Source organism: Ziziphus jujuba, chromosome 11 (genome assembly GCF_031755915.1).
Source record: "Ziziphus jujuba cultivar Dongzao chromosome 11, ASM3175591v1".
NCBI lineage: Eukaryota > Viridiplantae > Streptophyta > Magnoliopsida > Rosales > Rhamnaceae > Ziziphus > Ziziphus jujuba.
In genome coordinates this window covers 2,796,859-2,822,402 of record NC_083389.1, presented here as the reverse complement: position 1 = coordinate 2,822,402, position 25,544 = coordinate 2,796,859, and the positions used below count along the sequence as shown (strand labels likewise).

Below are 25,544 nucleotides of genomic sequence, written 5' to 3'. Positions count from 1 at the left end.
TCCATTCGTTCTTTTTTCTCTGACAGATGATCAGAACTTCATCTGGGTTCGAATCCTATTGATAGGTCCATTAGAGATAAGAAATTGTTGAAGAAAGAACAAGATATTTTTTTTGTCCTTTCCAGGCAATCGAAAAATAAAGAAATAGTTAATATATTTTCAAGATAATTATGTATTTACAAAATACCGTCTCAATTCATCCTATTTCATCATATCCAAGATGTGATATGGTTCCCAATGATGAACTGGATAGTTCTAATAAGATTTCATTCTTAAACAAAAATCCATTTTTTGATTGATTTCATCTATTCCATGATCGGAAGAGGGGGGATACATGTTACACCACGATTTTGAATAAGAAGTTGAAGAAATGGTAGATCTATTCACTCTATCAATAACCGAGCCGAATCTGGTGTATCATAAGGGATTTGCCTTTTATATTGATTCTTATAGATTGTATAAAAAACAATTCTTGAGTGAGGTATTTAACTCCAGGGATGAATCAAAAAAGAAATCTTTATTGGTTCTACCTCCTATTTTTTATGAAGAAAATGAATCCTTTTATTGAAGAATCTTTTCTATGAAAGGTACGAATGATCAACTTTGCAATCAGTTGTTAGAATTAATAGGTCTTCAAATCGTGCTTTTAATAACACAGATTCCTATTTTTCAATTATATCCCATGATGAAGAAAATTGTCTGAATCCCGTGGAACCATTTCACAAAAATTCATTGATATCTTATTTTTATAAAGTAAATCGACTTCGATTCTTGAATAATCCACATCACTTCTGCTTTTATTGTAACAAAGGGTTCCCTTTTTTTATGGAAAAGGCCCTTATCAATAATTATGATTTTACATATGGATAATTCCTTAATGTCTTGTTGATTTACAATAAAATATTTTCTTTGCGTGGCGGTAAAAAAAAAATATGTTTTTTTTTTTGGAGAGATGCTATTTCACCAATCGAGTTATAAGTGTCGAACGTATTCATACCTAACGATTTTCCATAAAATGGTGACAAAAAGTAGAACTTGTACAAATCTTTCCATTTTTCAATTCGATCTAATCCATTCCTTTGTAGAGCTATTTACTCGATCGCAGACAATTCTGGAACACTTCTAACAGAGGGACAAATCGTCAAATTTGAAATAACTTATTATCAACCTCTTTTAGATATGAATTTGTCTGATTCAGAAGGGAAGAATTTGCATCATATCTCAATTTCAATTCAAACATGGTGATTCAAACTCCATTTTCTGAGAAATATTTACCATCCGAAAAGGAGAAAAAAATGGGTTGTTGTCTAAAGAAATGCCTTGAGAAAGGGTGGATGTATAGAACCTTTCAATGAGATAGTGCCTTTTCAACTCTCTTAAAATGGAATATATTCCAAACATACATGCCATGGTTCCTTACTTCAAAAGGATACAAATATCTAAATTTGATATTTTTAGATACTTTTTCAAACCTATTACTGTTACTAACTAGCAGCAAAAAATTTGTATCCATTTTTCATGATATTATGCATGGATTAGATATATCATGGCAAATTCTTCAAAAAAACTGTGTCTTCCATAATGGAATTTGATAAGTGAGATTTCGAATAAGTTTTTACACAATCTTCTTCTATCCGAAGAAATGATTCATCGAAATAATGAGTCACCATTGATATCGACACATATGAGATAGCCAAATGTTCAGGAGTTCCTCTATTCAATCCTTTTCCTTCTTCTTTTTGTTGGATATCTCATTCAGACACACCTTTTCTTTATTTCTCGACCCTATAATGAGTTACAAACAGAGTTCAAACGGGTCAAATCTTTGATGATTCCATCATACATGATTAAGTTACGAAAACTTCTGGATAGGCATCCTACATCTGAACTGAATTCTTTCTAGTTAAATAATCTCTTTCTAGTTGCTCTGGAACTATTAGGAGATTCTCCAGAAGAAATACGAGGTTCTGCTTTTGGCGGCAACATGCTATGGGGTGGTGGTCCTGCTTATGGGGTCAAATCAAGGAAGAAATATTTGAATATCAATCTCATCGATATCATCGATTTCATAAGTATCATACCAAATCCCATCAATCGAATCACTTTTTGAGAAATACGAGACATCTAAGTTATACAAGTAAAGAGATCTATTCATTGATAAGAAAAAGATAAAACATGAACGATGGTTGGATTGATGATAAAATAGAATCCTGGGTCGCGAACAGTGATTCGATTGATGATAAAGAAAGAGAATCTTGGTTCAGTTCTCCACCTTAACGGTAGAAAAAAGGACTGAACAAATTCTATTGAGTCGGACTCATAGTGATCACTTATCGAAGAATGACTCTGGTTATCAAATGATTGAACAACCCAGAGCAATTTACTACCATACTTTGTTGACATTCATAAAAAGTATCTAATGAGTTATGAGTTCAATACACCCTATTTAGCAAAAATATGGATATTCCTTGCTCATTATCAGACAATCACTTATTCACAAACCTCTTGTGGGGTTAATAGTTTTCATTTCCCTTATCATGGAAAACCTTCAAATTCGTTTTATGATTGTTCCTTGTTTGTTTGCATTTAGCTCGAATGAGCGTTCTGATGGAACTTCAGTTAAGTTGCGCTATATAAAAAAGAGGATTCTTGAGTTTTTGTTTTTTCCCTCCTGCTATAAGTTCTATCCATGTATGGTCTGATCGCCAACTCATACTATACTAGATCTAGTTGCATTTTATTGGAATTGAGGAATAACCAAAAAAAATTTACATTCATTTTTTTGTTTCCAAAGTAACTCTCATCAACTAGCACTGTTTGATGTGAACTTTTAGGAGTAATTCATCGAATTGCTTAGATCTAAACTAAAATTTGAACATCCCTTTCATATGATATTATAGATATCCACATACATATATTGACTTTACATTTCAGAAATTCATCCTGATATCGATCCATTTGAAAATGGCTCTAATTCAGTTACTCATATATCATGTTTACACATTCATATGAGCTTATGCTCGGAAGAAGCCACACGTTATACCATATTCTCATAAATAGATATACGTGCTATGATTCACGTAAGTCTTGAAAAAAAAAAAGATTAGATAATATTTTGCCCCATCGTATTTAAAAATTTTTGTTTTTTTGGACATGAAGAGATAAAGAAACCATTGCAATTGCCAAAAAAACTAAGCCCACTAAAGGCATAAAAATAGGGGGTAAGGTGTTAAGAATTGTCATAGAATAGGTACCTCAATTTAATATTTGATTTGTACCTATTATTTATTGTTATATTAATCTTTTAACCTGTTAAAAAGATATCTTATAATTCATATAATAATTATACTATTAGACTAAGTATACTTAATTGAGTATATACACTAATTGATACGAACCTAGGACGACCTGCTCCTAAATCCGTATTATATTATGTTCAAGTTTTAATGGTCACTTTGAACCCTAACCAACCTGTGATTAGAAACCTTGGTATATAATGAAGACACCACAATAGGTGATGGATGTGCTATTGATAAGTCAAAACTAAAACACTCAACCACTAATGGTATTTTAAGTGTTCAAAGAGAACAAAGAGAATTCAATCTCTCAAATAATTTTCTGTATAAAATTCAAGCTTTATTTCTTATTGAAAATAAGCCTTTAAAAAGGCTTTGGATGAACAAAATAAAACCCTAAAAGGATTAGGAAAATTTCGGCCAACATAGAATCCAATTAGGAAATTGCCTAATTTCACATCCTTTCCTAATCTAATTTGGATTAATTAATTCCCTTATTTTGAAGTAGGAATTAATTAATTTACAATGAAAATAATAAAATAATAACTTTCCTAAACTTATTTTTCCAGCAAATAAATAAATAAAAACCCAAAACAAAGTCAAACGCCTCCACCACTGGTGTCCGAGCTAGTTTATGTCTAACAACTAAGCTGACTTATGTCTGACGTCCGAGCTAACTTATGTCTGCCTGATGTCTGAGCTAACTTATGTCTGCCTGGTGTCTGAACTAAGTTATGTATGATGTTCGAAGTCCGAGGTTAGATGTCCGATGTATGGGTGTCCGATGTATGGGCGTCCGATGTATCAGCCTCCACCACTTGGATGCTTAAAATAGGTCTTTTATCTTCAGCTATGGACAAGCCCTTTTGAGAATGAATTACTTCCTGGATAAAGGCAGCAAGGTTGTCCTTAAACCTCTTAGCTTGAGCCCTAGTGATCAGTTCAGTCTTCATCCGTATAGGATCAATACCATTGCGAGTTGTCGGTTGTGTGACCTCGGGCGGATTCGCATCATTCCCTTCCTCTTGAAAAAGATTTGCCCTCAAATCAAAGTCATCACCTGCAGTAAAAGGAGACAAATCAGCAAAATTAAATGTAGCACTAACATTATACTCACCTAATAAATCAAGTTTGTAAGCATTGTCATTTATCCGCTCCAAAACTTGAAAAGGTCCATCGCCTCTCAGCATCAATTTTGATTTTTGCTATTCAGGAAACCTCTTCTTCCTCTAGTGTAACCAAACCTAACCCCCACATTCAAAAACAACCTATTTTCGGCCTTGGTTAGCATTCCTTGCATATTGCTCGGTCCTCCTCTCAATATTTGCCTTAGTTTTTTCATGAATCTGCTTAACAAAATCAGCTTTTTGTTTCCCATCTAGATTAGCACATTCACTTAAAGGTAAAGGTGTTAGATCTAATGGAGTAAAAGGATTAAAACCATAAACAATTTCAAAAGGAGTAAATTTAGTTGCTGAATGCAAAGACCTATTATAAGCAAATTCAACGTGTGGCAAACAATCCTCCCAAGTTCTCAAAATTTGACTAATTAATGCTCTCAACAATGTAGGCAAAGTTCTATTCACTACTTTGGTTTGTCCATCAATTTCTAGATGACTTAAGAACTTAGCATCCCTATCCGAAATAATAGTCCTAGGCATTCCATGTAACCTCACAATTTCTTTGAAAAATAAATTAGCTATATTAGATGCATCATCAGTTTTATTACATGCAATAAAATGTGCCATCTTAGAAAATCTATCTACAACAACAAAAATTGAATCCTTACCTGTCCTTAACCTAGGCAAACCAAGAATAAAATCCATAGACAAATCTACCCAAGGATGTGAAGGAATCGGCAAAGGTTGGTACAATCCGTGCGGCTTCAATGTGGACTTAGTCTTTCGGCATTTCAAGCACCTTTCACATATTTTCTCAACATCTCTCTTCATGTTAGGCCAATAAAAATGTTCTTGCAGCAAGGATAAAGTTTTAAAAACACCAAAATGTCCCATTAAACCACCCCCATGACCTTCCCGAACTAATAACTCCCTAATGCTACAATTAGGCACACAAAGTTTGTTTTCCTTAAATAAATATCCCTCAAATATGTAAAATTTATTAAATCCATGTTTCAAACAGGTTCTAAATATTTCTCCAAAGTCACTATCATGCTCATAAAGTTCCTTTAATTGTTCGAAACCAAGCAATCTAGCATCTAAGCTAGAAAAGAGAACATACCTTTGGGATAATGCATCGGCAACCGCATTTTCCTTACCTTTCTTGTAGCAGATCACATATGGAAAAGTTTCAATAAATTCAATCCATTTGGCATGCTTTTGGTTGAGCTTTCCTTGGCCTTTAATGTGCTTCAAAGATTCATGATCCGTATGAATTACAAATTCTTTTGGCATGAGATAATGCTGCCATGTTTCCAAAGTCCTCACCAAAGCATACATCTCCTTGTCATATGTCGGGTAGTTTAGTGCAGCTCCATTTAATTTCTCACTAAAGTAGGCTATAGGCCTCCCTTCTTGCATTAATACAGCCCCAATACCTACACTCGAAGCATCACATTCAATTTTTAAAGTCTTAGAAAAATTTGGCGAAACTAATAAAGGTGCATTACATAATTTTTCTTTCAACAAATTAAAAGATTTTTCTTATACTTCCCCCCATTTAAAGCCAACATTCTTCTTTACAACTTCATTCAAAGGTGCTGTGATGGTACTAAATTCCTTCACAAATCTTTGATAAAACTTGCTAAACCATGAAAGCTCCTCACTTGGGTGATAGATGTTGGTGTCGGCCACTCCTTGATTGCTTTAACTTTAGATTGGTCAACTTTAATTCCTGCAACACTTACTACAAATCCTAGGAAAACAAGCTCATCTTTGCAAAAGTCACACTTTTTCATGTTAGCAAACAATGTTTCTTTCGTAAGAACATTTAAGACTTGCCTAAGATGGTCTACATGTTCATCTAAGTTTCGACTATACACTAAAATGTCATCAAAGTACACAACCACAAATTTGACAATAAATGGACGCATAACGTGATTCATAAGCCTCATAAAAGTACTAGGTGCATTAGTTAAACCAAAAGGCATGACTAACCATTCATACAGCCCATATTTAGTTTTAAATGCGGTTTTCCATTCATCACCCTCTTTCATCCTAATTTGATGGTATCCACTCCTAAGATCAATTTTAGTGAACATGCAAGCACCATGCAATTCATCAACCATATCATATAATCTAGGAATTGGATGTCTATATTTGATGGTGATATTATTTATAACCCTACAATCAACATACATTCTCCAAGAACCATCTTTTTTAGGCACTAATAAAACAGGAACAGCATATGGACTCATGCTCTCACAAATATAACATTTATTAAGTAACTCACTTACCTGTTTTTATAGCTCCTTTGTTTCTTCGGGATTGCTTCTATATGCAGGTCTATTTGGTATGGCAGCCCTTGGAGCAAAGTCAATTTGATGTTCAATCCCTCTAATTGGTGGTAACCCTTTTGGAATTTCTTCCAGAAAGACATCTTCAAAATCTTGCAAAAGAGAAAGAATTGAACTTGGCAATTCAAGTTCTTCAAGGTTAGCTTGATCATTAAAATAATTATCTTTATAAATCATGACCAGCAATGGTTTCTTACTCAAGATAGTTTTATTTACATCTCCAAAACTCAAATAAAAATTTTTATTCTTTCTTTCTTTCCTTTCTTTTCCTCTCTCTCTCGCGGCCACCATACTACCTTCCTCACTCTCGGCTTTTCTCTCACTATCGGGTTTCTCTTTTTTTTTTTCATTCCAATTTCAGCCTTCTTTTGGTTTTTCCACTCAAGTTGGGTTTTAGAACACTTACCTGGTTGGTCTTGCACGGCTTGGACTCCTTGGATGGGTGTTGTTGCCGTGGGGGCCATACTAGTCCTTTCCTGTAGTTTTTCAGACATCCTCCTTTGCTGTATTTGAATTTGATCTTTGTACACCTCTTTACGAGTTAATGCCTCCAGCTTGACCTTTTTACCTTTAAATCTAAAAACAATACTATTCTCTCTTGAATTTCACATCGGGTGTGGAAGATGTTCTCTCCTTGTATTTCATCCTCATCTTTGTATGCAGCCAGCATTCTCCTAGAAACCAAGCTTAATTCAGTATGGGAAGCATTCAAAGTTTCGGCCTCACCTTCAAGCTCTTCCTCCTCCTCTTGCTCGGTTTCACACTCACTTTCTTCACTTTCCGACTCTAGCTCACCATTGCCTTTTAACACCATGATCCTTCTATTTAGGCATTGGCTAGCGACATGTCCTTGTCCCTGGTACTTAAAACAAATAATTTATCTTGATCTTGAAGGCTTAGGATCAGATTTTATCTCATTTTTATGTCCTTGGACAGATTCGGCTTTAGGCTCCCTTTTTGGCCGATTGGTGCTTTCTTCTCCCACCTTTGGCTTTGGCTTGCTTTCATAGGGTGGGTTGTTTCTCCAGCCACTTGGAATTGATCTCCCACTATTGGAAACTCCTCCAAACTGTGAGCCTACACCCCTTCTCTTGAATTGATGCTCCAATTTAATAGCCACATGCAACATCTCATCTAATTCCACATATTGTTGCAATTCTAGTTGGTTGGCTATCTCACGATTCAAACGACCAAGGAATCTTGCCGTGGTTGCTTCTCTATCCTCGTTCATGTTTAATCCCATCATAAGCATTTCTATTTCCTTGTAATAATCCTCCACGGACCTACTTCCTTGAGATAGGGATTGAAGCCTTTGATGCAGCAACCTATGATAATGTGATGGTACGAACCGCTTCCTAATGGCTCATTTCATTTGACGCCATGTAGTGATCAATTCATCACCAACTCTCCTTTAGGTGTTTTGCTCATTGGTCCACCATTGGAGTGCATAATGGCCAAATTCCATTGCTGCCAATTTCACCTTTTTAGCTTCCGAATAGTTATGACAATCGAAGATCATCTCCATTCTCTCCTCCCATTCTAAATATGCTTCCGGATCACTTTTTCCCATGAAAGGAGGAATGTTTACCTTGACATTCCCAAGATCATCATCTTCATTCCTTGCTAGCTTCCCACGGATTGGTCTTTCTTGAGGTTCAAAAATTTCATCAAACCCCTCCTCCAAGTCATCTTTATAGTTACTTCCCGCGAATTCCTCTTTTGGTCGCCCTCGGCCTCCTCGACATCGACCTTGTCCTCCATGAGCTTCCAATCTTATATTCAACCCTCTTTATGATGTTTCTATCATGTCCATCCTTTGATCTATATTGTCAAATCGGGCATTCATCTGCTGCAATTGGTCCAATATAGCCCTCATGTCCGTTTACTCACCACTCCCCGTAGCTCGGGAATCACCTTTAAATCCTATGGACTCCTCTTCATTAATTCTGAAAGGTGGATCTCATCTTCTCACCCTTGAATCTGCCATGTTAGTATGAATCATACAAAAATAAAATAAATTCTCGCCAGATTCACTCCCTCACGTGTTTCACTCAATGTTTGCACACTAATTTCGGCTTTTAACCCTCTTTTGTGCTCACACTCTCTTGCCTTTTTCCTCTAAATGAATTATCTGAAAGTTCTAATTAAAACACCCACAAAACAGCAATTAGATCACAAGTATGTTCTAATTAAACTTATCAACTAAACAGTAGCTAAAAGTAGGCAATACCGAAGAATTCAACAAAACCTAGTTTTCGGCTTTTCTAGGCAAAATAAAGCAAATTAAGGAGAAATCTTTGGAATTTTTAAGAACTGGACCAGATGGTAAGAGATTAAGGATTCGAGAATAAAATTTAGGGAAAAGAATTTCAAACTCAAACAAGAATCAAATCGAACAAAAATATAGAATAGTGTTGGTTGTTGTTCTTGTAATTCAAGTTTTGTATCAAATCCTTTAACTAATTTTAATCCAAATAATTTAAGCACCCAAAATCCAAATATCTAGCAGCAAAAATAATTGCCCAGAAACTCAAATATTGAATAAATAATCAACAAACCAGCAGCTCCCACAAATTTTCAGCTAACAAATCGAACTCCAACAAACTGAAATATTTTAATTTTTTTTTTGGGCCTTTCTTCTTCTTTTTTTTTTTGGTTTTTTTTTTTTCACTCACAGACCATAAAAAACTGCAGTAGCAAAGATCAACACTATAAATTGCAATTTCACACCAAAAATCCACCAAACCCTTGGCCTCCAACAAAAACAAAAGTGCAGTTTTTTTTTTTTTACCAAACGATACGAACCTAGGACGACCTACTCCTAAACCCATATTATATTAGCCCGGATCTAATTATGTTCAAGTTCGAATGGTCACCTTAAACCCTAACCAACCTGTGATTAGAAACCTTAGTATATAATGAAGATGCCACAATAGGTGATGGATGTCCTATTGATAAGTCAAAACTAAAACACTCATTCACTAATGGTTTTTTAGGTGTTCAAAGAGAACAAAGAGAATTCAATCTTTATTTCTTATTGAAAATAAGCCTTTAAATAGGCTTTGAATGAACAAAATAAAACCCTAAAAGGATTAGGAAATTTCGGCCAACATAGAATCCAATTAGGAAATTGTCTAATTTCACATCCTTTTCTAATCTAATTTGGATTAATTAATTCCCTTATTTCGAAGTAGGAATTAATTAATTTACACGATAAGCTGCCTAAAGTATTCAATATTTCAAATGAAAATAATAAAATAATAACTTTCCTAAACTTATTTGTCCAGCAAATAAATAGATAAAATTCCAAAAAAAAGTCAAACGCAAATTAGAAAAACGAATTGACTAGTTTGACAACTAGGTTGACTTATGTCAATGTCTGAGCTAACTTATGTCTACCTGATGTCCAAGCTAACTTATGTCTGCCTGATGTCCGAGCTAACTTATGTCTGCCTGGTGTCCGAACTAAGTTATGTCTGATGTCCGAAGTCCGAGGTCAAATGTCTGATGTATGGGTGTCCGATATAAAATGACCGATGTATGGGTGTCCGATATAAAATGTCTGATGTATGGGTGTCTGATGTAAAATGTCCGATGTATCAGCCTCCACCACTTGGATGCTTAAAACAGGTCTTTTATCTTCAGTTATGGACAAGCCCTTTTGAGAATGAATTACTTCCTGGATAAAGGCAGCAAGGCTGTCTTTAAACCTCTTAGCTTGAGCCCTAGTGATCGATCCAGTCTTCATCCGTATCGGATCAGTACCCCAGCGAGTTGTCGGTTGTGCGAGCTCGGGCGGATTCGCATCACTAATTAATATTAATTATTAATAAAGGGTATATAATGTATATATACAAAGATATAATAAAATAAGATAATAAAATAAGGATATAATAAGGAGTCTATAAACTAATATACATATATATTTTTAATATATATTAAATAATAAAAAAAGAAAATATTATAAGTCTGTAAAGTATATAATAAACTAGAATATACTAAGTACGTATATAATATAATTAATGTAAATCAAAAGTGTCAATACGTAAATAAAATAAGTAAATAAATGGGCTTATTCATCTTTCTACATGCAACATATGTATGATAATTCACTTTTTTATTACGTTCATTATTTATTTTTATTATTCTTCATTTTTGTTTTTCCCTTCGCGAAAAACTTTGTCATAATACGATCTGAAAAAAGAGATCCTTAGTAAAATCTGGGATTCTTGAGGGATATAGAAAGATGCAGGACCCCCTCGTCCAATTTCATGGATGAAGGAGACAGAATTCGCTCTTTTTATTTTGTTTGATAGAGATTTCCTGACCTGATTAGTAATAAGGGTTATCAATAAAAAAAAGTATCCGCATGATTCTTTTTCCAATTTAATCTTATGTTACCAAAGAAAAATCCACTCTTGGAGTTTTGACTTTGCTTCCTATAAACTAAATAAGTACTTGGTTACCACAAAACAAGTATATAAATTTTTGAATTTATTAAATATTAAATTAAGGATAAAATTAAGAATAAGGATATATGGGTCTCCTTAATTTTATTTTTGATCTCATTTTTCGATTCAAAGGAAAGAAAGCAGGGAGCTGAAGTGATGCGAATCCACCCGAGACTGTTCGCCCGACAACCCGCTGGGGTGCTGACCCAATACAAATGAAGGTGGGACCAATCACTACGGCCCAAGCCAAGAAGTTCAAGGACAATCTTGCTGTCTTCATACAAGGAATAAGTCATAGTCAAGAGGGGTTGGCCATATCTAAAGAACCAAGGCCTGTTTTACTCATACAAGCAATAGAAGCCAAAATAGGGCCGGGTGACATTTTTGGTGATAATAAGGAGGCTGGGTTGTATGAATTGGAACCCCATCCTTATGGGTTCAATTCATATGGAGGATGAGTCATAGAAACCAGCCAAAGCAGCTTCAAAGCTGACCAACAAGGTGGTTTGCGCACAAGGAGAAGGAAAGGCCGGATTTGCTGTATTCCTTGCTGACTTTACTGTATTTGACTGTATTAGCCTTTTCTCATACTTCCAAGCAAGGGCAACGTGAGGAACTTCACAATAAGCTTATTTGGCATCCTACAAAGCATATTGAAGCTGATTTGGAGCTCAATTTGGTCAAATATTGGTCAAAGTCAATTTAGTCAAAAAGCTAGTATTATAGTTTCCTAATTTTATTCTACTTTTTGTTTTAGGAAACTACCATTACTTTTTAGTTTTTATTTATTTATTTTCTGGACAAATAAGTTTAGGAAAGTTATTATTTTATTATTTTCATTGTAAATTAATTAATTCCTAATTCAAAATAAAGGAATTAATTAATCAAATTTAGTTTAGGAAACTTAGTTTAGGACATATTAGAATTCGGTCAAGTTTCCTAATTCCTATAGGAATCCGGTTTTGAATTAATTTTTTAGGGTTAATTTTGTTTCTTTCAAACCTATTTAAAGGCTTATTTGTCAATAAGAATACAACTTTGATTTGATTAAGATAATACTTGTGAGATTAATTATCTCTTTGTTCTTTGAGAACACCTAAAACACCATTAAAGAATTGGTTGTTTTACTTATCAATAGGTTTTCCATCCCCTATTGTGGCGTCTACATTATACAAAGGTTTCTAACCACAGGTTGGTTAGGGGTTGAGGTCAATTCCATTAGAACTTGAACTTAATTAAGATCCGGGCTAATATAATACGGGTTTAGGAGCAAGTCGTCCTAGGTTCGTATCATTTGGTATCAGAGCTAAATTTTGTTCAGGTTTGATCTATCTTTATTTGCTTTGTTTGTTTTTGTGTTATTCTACAATTTTAGCATTAGGTTAAGGTTGCATCCATCCTATACACGTCCAGCATCTTTAAAAAAAAATAAAAAATTCATTCCTAGTTGAATTAGGTTTCATAGTTTTATCGTATTTTTGTTTCCTAATTTGTTGGTTGTCTTTTATCATTGTTCTTGATAATTTTGGTTTTTTTTTATTTTCCTTTGCTGTTTTAGTCTTAGAAATTTGCATTCATATATGATGCGAATCCACCCGAGACTGTTCGACCGACAACCCTCTGGGGTGCTGACCCAATACAAATGAAGGTGGGACCGATCACTAGGGCCCAAGCCAAGAAGTTCAAGGACAATCTTGCTGTCTTCATACAAGGAATAAGTCATAGTCAAGAGGGGTTGGCCATATCTAAAGAACCAAGGCCTGTTTTACTCATACAAGCAATAGAAGCCGATACGGACCCGGGTGACGGTTTTGGTACATTTTTGGAGTCCGGGAAGCATGAAATGGTTCCAATGATTTATGGGTTCAATACATATGCCTAAGAGGTCATGGAATCAAGTTAAAGCAGCCTCAAATGCAATCAAAAAGGGCTTGTACGGACAGCATCAACAATTTGGCCGAATTTGCTGTATTGCTTGCTGGCTTTACTGTATTTACTGTATTAGCCTTTTCTTATTTTTCCAAGCATGGGCAACGTGTGGGAATTCATATTCAGCTTATTTGGCATCCTACAAAGCATCTAGAAGCTGATTTGGAGCTCAAAGAGGTCAAAGATTGGTCAAAGTCAAATTAGTCAAAAAAAGCTAGTATTATAGTTTCCTAATTTTATTCTACTTTTTGTTTTAGGAAACTACCATTACTTTTTAGTTTTTATTTATGTATTTTCTGGACAAATAAGTTTAGGAAAGTTAGTATTTTATTATTTTCATTGTAAATTAATTAATTCCTAATTCAGAGTAAAGGAATTAATTAATCAAATTTAGTTTAGGAAACTTAGTTTAGGACATATTAGAATTCGGTCAAGTTTCCTAATTCCTATAAGAGTCCGCTATTGAATTATTTTTTTAGGGTTTAGTTTGTTTCTTTCAAGCCTATTTAAAGGCTTATTTTTCAATAATAATACAACTTTGATTAGATTAAGAAAATACTTGTGAGATTAATTATCTCTTTGTTCTTTGAGAACACCTAAAACACCATTAGAGAATTGGTTGTTTTAGCTTGACTTATCAATAGGTTTTCCATCCCCTATTGTGGCGTCTACATTATACCAAGGTTTCTAACCACAGGTTGGTTAGGGGTTGAGGTCCATTCCATTAGAACTTGAACTTAATTGAGATCCGGGCTAATATAATACGGGTTTAGGAGCAGGTCGTCCTAGGTTCGTATCAATATATTCAAAAAGAAAAAGAGTTTGCGGCAACATTAAAAAAAAAAAAAACTGCACATTTGTGTTTATTTGGAGGTCACGGGTTTGGAGTTTGTTTTGGAGTTTGCTGGGAAATTATTTTTGCTGCTGGATATTTGGTTTTTGGGTGTTTAAATTTTTTGGATTAAAATTAGTTAAAGGAATTGATACAAAACTTGAATTACAAGAACAACAACCAACACTTTTCTATATTTTTGTTCTCTTTGATTCTTGTTCGTATTTTTGTTCTCTTTGATTCTTGTTCATATTTGAATTTCTTTTTCTAGAATTTTATTCTTGAACTCATAATCTACTACCATCTGGTGCAATTTTCAAATATTCCAACGTTTTCCCATTATTTTGTGTTTTCTTGTCTAGAAAGCCGAAAAATTAGGATTTGTTGGATTCTTTCGGTATTGCCTACTTTTTGCTACTCTTTTGTTGGTAAGTTTAATTAAAACATACTAGTGATCTAATTGCTGTTTTGTGGGTGTTTTAATTAGAACTTTGAGATAATACATTGAGTGGAAAAAGGCAAGAGTGTGTGAGCTTAAAAGAGGGTAAAAGCCGAAACTAGTGCGCAAACACGAGTGTCGAGACCTTGTTTGAGTGAAACACGTGAGGGAGTGAATATTGTGAGGATTTATTTTATTTTTACAGTATTTTACTAACATGGCAGATTCTAGAATAAGAAGAGGAGATCCACCCTTGAGGATCAATGAGGAAGAGTCCGGAGCATTCCATGGCGATGACCGAGCTACTGGGAGTAGAGACCAAGTGGACATGAAAGCTATCTTGGAATCAATACAGCGGGTTAGTGCTCAAGTTGAGCGTGTGAATCGAAGAGTGGGAAGACTAGAAGCCTCACAAGGAAGGTCGAATACAAGAAATAGGCAAGAATTCCATGGAGGACAAGGCTGAGGACGAGGAGGTCGCGAGAGGCCGAGAGAGGAATTTGATGAGGAGCCATTCGACGGTGACTTTGAGCAAGGAATGGACGAAACCTTTGCTGTCCAAGATAGAGCTGGCCATGGGAGATATAGGAGGGAAGATACAGATGATGATTTGGGAAATATCAAGGTTAACATCCCACCTTTTATGGGTAAAAGTGATCCCGAAGCTTATTTGGAGTGGGAAGAAAAGATGGAGATGATTTTTGACTGCCACAACTATTCGGAAGGTAAGAAGGTGAAGTTGGCAGCAATGGAGTTTGGCCATTATGCACTCCAATGGTGGACAAATGAGCAAAGCACCCAAAGGAGGGTTGGTGATGACTTGATTACAACATCGCGTCAAATGAAAGGAGCCATGAGAAAGCGGTTTGTGCCATCTCATTACCAAAGGTTGCTGCATCAAATGCTTCAATCTTTGTCTCAAGGAAGTAGGTCCGTGGAGGATTATTACAAAGAGATGGAGATGTTAATGATGAGACTGAATATGAATGAGGATAGAGAAGCAACAATGGCGAGATTTCTTGGTGGTTTGAACCGTGACATTGCCAACCAACTTGAATTACAACAATACTTGGAATTGGAAGAGATGTTGCATGTAGCCATTAAGCTTGAGAACCAATTCAAGAGGAGGGGTGTTAGTACACGGTTTGGAGGAGTTTCTAGCAGTGGAAGGACAAGTTCAAGTGGCTGGAAAAACAATTCCACTTATGAAAACAAGTTGAAGCCGAAATTAGGAGAAGAAACTACCAACCGGCCAAGAAGGGAGGTCAAGACCGAATCTGTCCAAGCACTTAGAGGTGAGATAGAATCTGATCCTAAACCTCAAAAATCAAGCGAAATAATTTGTTTTAAGTGCTAAGGAAGGGGACACATAGCCAGCCAATGCCCAAATAGAAGAATCATGGTATTAAAGGGTGATGGTGAGCTGGAATCCGCAAGTGAAGAAAGTGGGGCTGAAACTGAGCAAGAGGAGGATTGCAATGAAGATGAAGCCGAACCTGTAGATACATCTAATGCCGAGTTGAGCTTGGTTTCAAGGAGAGTACTTGCTGTCTATAAAGATGAAGAGCAGATACAAAGAGAAAACATCTTCCACACTCGCTGCGAAATAGAAGGTAAAATTTGTAGCATGATTATAGATAGTGGGAGTTGTACTAATGTGATAAGTAATCTTGTAGTTGATAAATTAGGCTTGAAAACAATTAAACATCCAGAACCTTATAGATTACAATGGCTTAATGATAGTGGTGAGATGAAAGTAAACAAACAAGCCAAAGTAAAATTTAATATAGGTAGATATGAGGATGTATTTTTATGTGATATTGTACCCATGATTGCTGGACATATACTATTAGGTAGACCATGGCAATTTGATAAAGATGCTACTCATTTTGGTTGAGAAAATAGTATTGTTTTCAGGTTTAAAGGGAAGAAGGTCAAGCTGGAACCATTATCTCCTAAAGAGGTTTACAAAGACCAATTACAAATGCAACAAAGGAGAGAAGCCGAAAAGCTCAAGGAAAAAGCAAGTATGGCACCAACGGCTTCACCGTCCTTTCAAGAAGGTAAGATTGAGGTTGCTGACCAAGGTAAGGTTTCTAAGGTTCATATTGAGTGGAAAGATCAAGGGAAAACCGAAAGAGAGGGAAGAGGAAGTGGCAAACCCGTGCGCTTGGAGAAGGAAGAGGAATCCGCAGGTTTAAGCCAATCTAAGGAGAAAAAAGAAAAAAGAAGAAAGGAAAAGTTAAGTAGCAATTTTTATTTGAGTTTAGGGGATATTAATAAGGTTATTGAGTGTAAGAAACCTTTGCTGGTCATGCTTTACAAAGAAAATTATTTTAATGATCAAACTAACTTTGAAGAACTTGAATTGCCAAGTTCAATGATTTCTCTTTTGAAGGAATTTGGAGATGTCTTCCCAAATGAGATTCCAAGTGGACTACCACCTATTCGAGGGATAGAACATCAAATTGACTTTGTTCCAGGGGCTGCCATACCAATTAGACCAGCTTATAGGAGCAATCCCGAAGAAACAAAAGAGTTGCAAAAACAGGTAAGTGATTTGCTTGATAAAGGATACATTCGTGAGAGTTTAAGTCCTGTGCTGTTCCTGTTTTGTTGCTACCTAAAAAGGATAGTTCTTGGAGAATGTGTGTTGATTGTAGGGCTATAAATAACATTACCATCAAATATAGACATCCCATTCCTAGATTAGATGATATGCTTGATGAGTTGCATGGTGCTTGCATGTTTACAAAAATTGATCTTAGGAGTGGTTATCACCAAATTAGGATGAAAGAAGGTGATGAATGGAAAACCGCATTCAAAACTAAATATGGGCTGTATGAATGGTTAGTTATGCCTTTTGGATTATCCAATGCACCTAGTACTTTCATGAGGCTTATGAATCATGTAATGCGTCCATTTATCGGTAAATTTGTGGTTGTTTATTTTGATGACATTTTAATATATAGCCGAAATTTGGATGACCATGTGGATCAACTTAGGCAAGTTTTGCAAGTTCTTAGAAAGGAAAGATTGTTTGCTAACATTAAAAAATGTGAATTTTGCAAAGAAGAGCTTGTGTTTCTAGGTTTTGTAGTAAGTGCTGCAGGAATCAAAGTTGACCAAGCTAAGGTGCCGGTTCCTACTTCTATCACCTAAGTGAGGAGCTTTCATGGCTTGGCAAGCTTTTACTAAAGATTTGTCAAGGATTTTAGTACCATAGCAGCACCATTGAATGAAGTTGTCAAGAAGAATGTTGGTTTCAAATGGGGGGAAGTACAAGAAAAATCTTTTAATTTGTTGAAAGAAAAATTGTGTAATGCACCTTTGTTAGTTTTGCCAAATTTTTCTAAGACTTTTGAAATTGAGTGTGATGCTTCAGGTGTAGGTATTGGAGCTGTCTTAATGCAAGAAGGAAGATCCATAGCCTACTTTAGTGAAAAATTAAATGGAGCTGCCCTAAACTACCTGACTTATGACAAGGAGATGTATGCTTTGGTGAGGGCTTTGGAGACGTGGCAGCATTATCTCATGCCAAAGGAGTTTGTGATTCATACGGATCATGAGTCTTTGAAGCATATAAAGGGTCAAGGAAAGCTCAACCGAAGGCATGCTAAGTGGATTGAATTTATTGAAACATTTCCATATGTGATCCGCTACAAAAAAGGTAAGGAAAATGTGGTTGCCAATGCATTATCCCGAAGGTATGTGCTCTTTTCTACCTTAGATGCTTGATTGCTTGAATTTGAACACTTGAAAGAACTTTATGAGCATGATAGTGACTTTGGAGAAATTTTTAGAACCTGTTTGAAACATGGATTTAATAAATTTTACATATTTAAAGGATATTTGTTTAAGGAAAACAAACTTTGTGTGCCTAATTGTAGTATTAGGGAATTATTGGTTCGAGAAGGACATGGGGGTGGTTTAATGGGTCATTTTGGTGTTTTAAAGACTTTATCCTTGCTGCAAGAACATTTTTATTGGCCTAACATGAGGAGAGATGTTGAGAGAATTTGTGAAAGATGTTTGAAGTGCCGAAAAACAAAATCAACATTGAAACCGCATGGATTGTATAAGCCTTTGCCGATCCTTACCTATCCTTGGGTAGATTTGTCTATGGATTTTATTCTTGGGTTGCCTAGGTCAAGGACAGGTAAGGATTCAATATTTGTTGTAGTAGATAGGTTTTCTAAGATGGCACATTTTATTGCATGTAACAAAACTGATGATGCCTCTAATATTGCTAATTTATTTTTTAAGGAAATTGTGAGATTGCATGGAATGCCAAGAACTATTGTTTCGGATAGGGATGCTAAGTTCTTAAGTTATTTTTGGAAAACATTGTGGGCTAAATTAGGTACTAAGCTTTTATTTTCAACTACTTGTCATCCACAAATTGATGGACAAACCGAAGTAGTAAATAGAACCTTGTCTGCATTGTTGAGAGCATTAATTAGTAGAACTTTAAGGACTTGGGAAGAATGTTTGCCGCATGTTGAATTTCCATATAATAGGTCTTTACATTCAGCAACTAAATTTACTCCATTTGAAATTGTTTATGGTTTTAATCCTTTGACTCCATTAGATTTAACACCTTTTCCTTTAAGTGAGCGTGCTAATCTAGATGGAAAACAAAAAGCTGATTTTGTAAAGCAGATTCATGAGAAGACACGAGCAAACATTGAGAGGAGGACCGAGCAATATGCAAGGGTGGCTAATCAAGGCCGAAAATCAATGGTTTTTGAAGGTGGAGATTGGGTGTGGCTGCATTTAAGGAAAGAAAGATTTCCCGAACAAAGGAAATCAAAACTCATGCCGAGGGGTGATGGACCTTTTCAAGTTTTGGAAAGGATAAACGACAATGCCTACAAACTTGATCTATCGGGTGAGTATAGTGTTAGTGCCACCTTTTTTGAAATACAAACATGGGAATAATTGCAATATTTGTTGATTGAAAGAGTTCATATATTATTCATAGAATCCATTACTCCACTAGAATCAAACACCGTTTCGAAATGAAGATGTTTTTTATTTATATTTCAAAATGGAATTTTAATTTAAATAGTGAAATTAAAATAAAAAAAGGCTTTGCAAGAAAACCTATAAAAAAATTGATACAATTTGGTTCCTAAATTCAATTAGCAGTACTTTTAGAGTCCACTTCTGCCCCATACTATAAGTGAAAGGGAAAATGTAAAGACTACCATTACAGTAGCCCAAGCAAGACTTACTATATCCATGTGAATTATGTCCTCTATCTCTATGAATATGAAGGAATTATTCAATTATTGTTCACTAATAATAAAAAAATCATTGGCGCAGAGTCAAAGGGGGGTTCTGACCCAACATTGTTGATAAAACAATCTAATAAATCCAATTATAACATGTTCTTATAATTATAAGATTTCTGGTATAATCGGAAAACATTAAGCACCAGCAAAATACACAGGACATTGATTGTATTGTTGCATGCCACAATCCATTGAATCGGTCTTCTATTATCATTCACGCCATCATAGACGAAGCTCCCTGATGAATGAGCAAATGACTAATCAATGCTGAGAACACCGCTTTCCAATGCTAACATCTGGTGGGTATGGAACATTTTCAGTGCCATTGGAGCAATCATGGTGCTGCCCATTATACATTATAAGTTGTCTAGTGCCATTGAAAAATTGGCCAGATGTGAATAGACCATGAGTGGCCATGCATTGGATGTGCTAGCTTAGTTCCTATATTTTTAAGTACGTACCAAGAAAATAGCTTAATGTATATGCTCACAAATAAAAAACTTTGGATTCGGCCTCAGTGGCTAGGTTCGGTAATTAACTCATTTCAACAAAATTTCTACACCTACCATACATCATAGTTTAAAATATTGAAATTCTATGACACCAGTGTCAATTCAAGTCTCTCCGATTCAAGTAGGACCATAGTTCCTAAATTTCTACGCGAATCAAGATCAAGAAAAGGAAGTTTTCCAATCATTGACTCAAACCCATTGGCGAACCCTACTCAGCGGAATATGGAGATATTTATGGCAGAACTAGCTAATCTGACCTTTCACAATAAAGTGATAGATGGAACTGCCATTAAACGGCTTATTAGTAGATTAATAGACCATTTTGGAATGGTATATACATCACACATCTTGGATCAAGTAAAGACTCTGGGGTTCTGACAAGCCACCGCTATATCCATTTTGTTAAGAATTGATGATCTTTTAACAATACCTTCTAAGGGATGGCTAGTCCAAGATGCTGAACAACAAGATTTGATTTTGGAAAAACACCATTATTATGGGAATGTACATGTGGTAGAAAAATTACGACAATCTATTGAGATATGGTATGCTATAAGTGACTATTTGCGATAAGAAATAAATCCTAATTTTAGGATGACAGACCCTTTTAATCCAGTCCATATAATGTTCTTTTCGGGAGCTAGAGAAAATGCATCTCAATTACACCAATTAGTAGGTATGACAGGGTTGATGTCGGATCCACAAGGACAAATGATTGATTTACCTATTCAAAGCAATTTACATGAAGGATTGTCTTTAACAGAATATATCATTTCTTGTTATGGAGCTCACAAAGGAGTTATGGATACTGCTATACGAACATCAGATGCTGGATATCTTACACGTAGACTTGTTGAAGTAGTTCAACACATTGTTGTACATAGAACAGATTGTGGCACCACCCAGAGTATTCTGTGAGTCCTCGTAATAGGATGATGCCAGAAAGAATTTTTATCCAAACATTGATTGGTCCTGTATTAGCAGACGATATATATATAGGCCCTCGATGTATTTCCATCTGAAATCAAGATATTAGGATTGGACTTGTCAATCGATTCATAACCTTTCAAACACAACCAATATATATTCGCACTCTTTTTACTTGTAAGAGCACGCCTTGGATCTGCCGATTATGTTATGGTCGGAGCCCTACTCATGGCGACCTAGTCGAATTGGGAGAAGTTGTAGGTATTATTGCGGGTCAATCTACTGGCGAACCGGGCACTCAACTAACATTAAGAACTTTTCATATCGGTGGGGTATTCACAGGGGGTACTGCAAAACATGTACAAGCCCCTTCTAATGGAAAAATAAAATTCAATCAAGATTTGGTTCATCCTACATGTACACGTCATGGGCATCCTGCTTTTCTATGTTATATAAACTTGTATGTAACTATTGAGAGTGAAGATATTATACATAACGTGACTATTCCACCAAAAAGTTTTATTTTAGTTTAAAATAATCAATGTGTAGAATCCGAACAAGTTATTGCTGAAATTTGTGTGGGATCATACACTTTAAATTTTAAAGAAAAGGTTCGAAAACATATTTATTATAACTCAGAGGGAGAAACTAGAATACCAATGTATACCATGCATCAGAATTTACATATAGTAATGTCCATCTCTTACCAAAAAGCAAGTCATTTATGGATATTGTCAGGAGGTTCATGCCAATCCAGTGTCATCCCCCTTTCACCCCACAAAGATCAAGATCAAACGAATGTTCATTTTATTTTTGCTGAAGGAAAAATGTTTTCTAGCCTTTTAGGAAATCCAATAAACAATGATAAAGTAAAACACAAATTTTTTAGTTTTGGGTCTTTCTGGTAAAAAAGAAAGTATCATTTCGGATTATTCAGAATTTAATCGAATCATATATAAAGGTCATTGCAATTTCATATTTCCTTCCATTCTACACGAGAATTTTGATTTATTTTTATTGGCAAAGAAATGATGAAATAGATTCATCATTCCATTCGAGTGGATTAAAAAACGAGAGAAATAACTAATGCCTCATCCCACTATTTCGATCGAAATACTGATAAATGGTATTTTTCATAGAAATATTATTTTTGATTATATTGATGATCCTCAATACAGAAGAAAAATTTCAGGAATTACTAAATATGGGATGATAGGGTTGTATTCAATCCTCAAAAAAGAGGATTTGCTTGACTATCAATGAGTTAAAAATTTAAGCCAAAATACCAAATGAAAGTAGATCGATTTTTTTTTCATTCTCGAGGAAGTGCATATTTACCCGAATCTTATTCCATAATGGTATAGAACAATAGTATCATTGGAGTAGATACACGAATCACTTTAAATATAAGACATCAAGCAGGCAGATTGATAATCTAGAACTTAAAGTTGTAAATTATATTCTTTATGGAAATGGCAAATCAATTCGGGGAATTTCTAGCACAGGCATTCAATTAGTTCAGACTTGTTTAGTGTTGAATTGGGACCAAGACAAAAAAACTTCTTCTATCGAAGAGGTCCACACTTCCTTTGTTGAAGTGAGGACAAATGGTCTGATTCGAGATTTCTTAAGAATAAACTTAGTGAAATCCCATATTTCATATATCAGAAAAAGGAATGGTCCGTTAGGCTCAAGATTGATCTCTGATAATAGGTCAAACCGTACCAATCCATTTTAGTCTATTTATTCCAAGGAAAGGATTCGACAATCACTTAGCCAAAATCAAGGAACTATTTGTACGTTGTTGAATAGAAGTAAAGAATCTCAATCTTTGATAATTTTGTCATCGTTTAATTGTTTTCAAATGGGTCCATTCAATTATGTAAAATATTACAATGTAATAAAAGAATCAATTAAAAGAGATCCTCCAATTAAGAATTCATTAGGCCCTTTAGGAACAACATCTCAAATTGATAATTACCTTTTAAAAACTCATAATCGGATCTCGGTAACTAAATATCTAGAACTTGACAGTTTAAAACATACTTTTCAAGTACTTAAATATTGTTTAATGGATGAAAATGGGAGAATTTATAATTTCGCTCCATGCAGTAACATCCTTTTGAATCCATTCAACTTAAATTGACATTTTCTCCATCATAATTATGATCATAATTATTGTGTAGAATCATCTACAATAATTAGCCTGGGGCAGTTTATTTGTGGAAATGTATGTATAGCTAAAAAAGGGTCGTGCATCACAGGCTCCACTTCACTCTCATGTTCCACGGATGCCTCATGTTGCGGACTATCGACTAAAGTGTTATTATCCCATCCCATTTACAATGGCTAATATCCATGAGTGTACGACACCAAAGCCCATGAATCATCTATATGGGGTCCATTAGGTACGATAGGATTGAGTGATGCTTTACAATCTTCATCTATTTTCTTACCATTGGCACCGTCCATTGGAGTATCATATTCTTTTTCTTATGCGGAATCCATTCGTCCTTGCTCGCCATAAGACGATGCCAATGGGGATGACCATCGCACCAAAGAGGGAGGTAACTGTGTATGCACTTTATGTTCAGCCTGCATAGCATAATGGTTATTTTGTGGTTTCCAAAAACTAACAAAAAGTCATCTCTATATAAAAGTATAGAATTCGATAATAATGTAACACCTAAAGTATAATTTATGAAAACATGCAATCACCCCTATAGTTTTATAACCTTATTCTATGAATTAGTGTAAAATGATACCTGATACTTTAGTTAGTCAATAAGAGAACCAAGCATCATGCTTCAAACAGTTATCTCCTCCTTCACTTCATCAAATTTGTCAGCCATATATTTCTTTAATTCATCCAATTTTCCCTCCACACAATTAATCTAATCAACATCAGTACTCGAAAACAAGTAAATATATATTAGTACAACATTCATCAACTTATATAATATATATTTTGAATGTAATAGTTGCATAAACTTACATTATCATTTGGTGGAGCACTAGCATGCTTTTCATCATTGGCTGCATCTTGACCACCAACAACTACCTTGAATGCTATCAACTTAACAAGTGGTGGTTCTGCATACCAAACCACATGTATGTTAACTATTAATGTTCACCAATAATCCATATTTGCCTCATCTTCGATAGCATCTAACCTCCAATGCACACCATACTGCATGAAATTAATAAAGAAAAAAAATAAACAAAGAAAAATGAAAAACTAAAAAATTTATATCAAAATAAAATATATAATGTAACTTTAATGAAATAGCAATCAAGTTGAATTTGGTATGACAATCTTAAATTAGGTACAACATGCAGTAGAATTAAGTTTGCCTTACATTGCTATTTGAGGTGAACCAAGAATTCATAGCTCTATGATTTGGTGGACTTGTTAAATGCCATCCAACAATCCTAGGATAACTAGTTTCCCATCACTCACCAAATTGTTTACCAAAATCTGGAAAGGCTTCAAAATTCCATACCTACAAAATATAAAATATAGGTGATCAAGTATAATTTTTAAATAAACCTTAAATTTCTATTTGATGGTAAAATATACCTGAAACACCAAAGGGAAACCTTTTAGATGCGTGATTTTTTTTTTTTTTTTTTTTTAGTTCTTCTCCTCTATGCTGGAATGCATTGTACACCGACTCTATCGTCTCCTTGTAGCTCAAAATACCCCAAGGAAAGGAATTGAAAAGCTCGATATAATCAACCAATTCAACAAACTTTCTATTAGCCATGAACCAGGAAATATAGCAGAGATATCTTCATTGCATCCTAATTATCCCCAAAATGTGTATTTTTGAATATTCTTTCCAACTTGGGTGGTTTCAAGTCATATTTACCTTGGAGCAACCTTACACAACTCCTTTGATTTACTATTTTACAAATCAAAATCAAAGGGATACCGACAAAAGTTTAAGCTGGTAATGAGTGCAAATTCCCATTTCGTAAACCAAACTCCAAATCCACCAAAGTTCAACTCAAACACCTTAGGATCATTGGACACAACTTTTCTACATACTAGGTTATGAACTAAGTGACCAGAGAACCTAAGGTTCTTCAATTCAAGCAATGGTCCAAATGTCTGACTGTACAAATTCAGTTGATCAACCATGAGCACACTTTTAATTACTACATTTGCTTCCATTGGGTTCCCAAAAGAATGCACCCTAGCTTTAAATATATCTACATCCTTGAAAATTCATTCCTTCCAACTTGAAGCTTCATTGGCCTGCAAAATAATTTACATAAATGGAATGGAAGGCAACTATTTTGTCATACACTATTTTTCCACCCCCAACTTGACAATAATATGTTCAAGCCAATCTTAATACATATGTATTAACATTTTTGCAC

General features: G+C 34.9%; 1 pseudogene; it reads left to right on the top strand.

Annotated features, from left to right (window-relative positions):
• Positions 1-16,148: 16,148 nt before the first annotated feature.
• Positions 16,149-21,149, top strand: LOC132799915 (uncharacterized; annotated as a pseudogene).
• Positions 21,150-25,544: the final 4,395 nt, after the last annotated feature.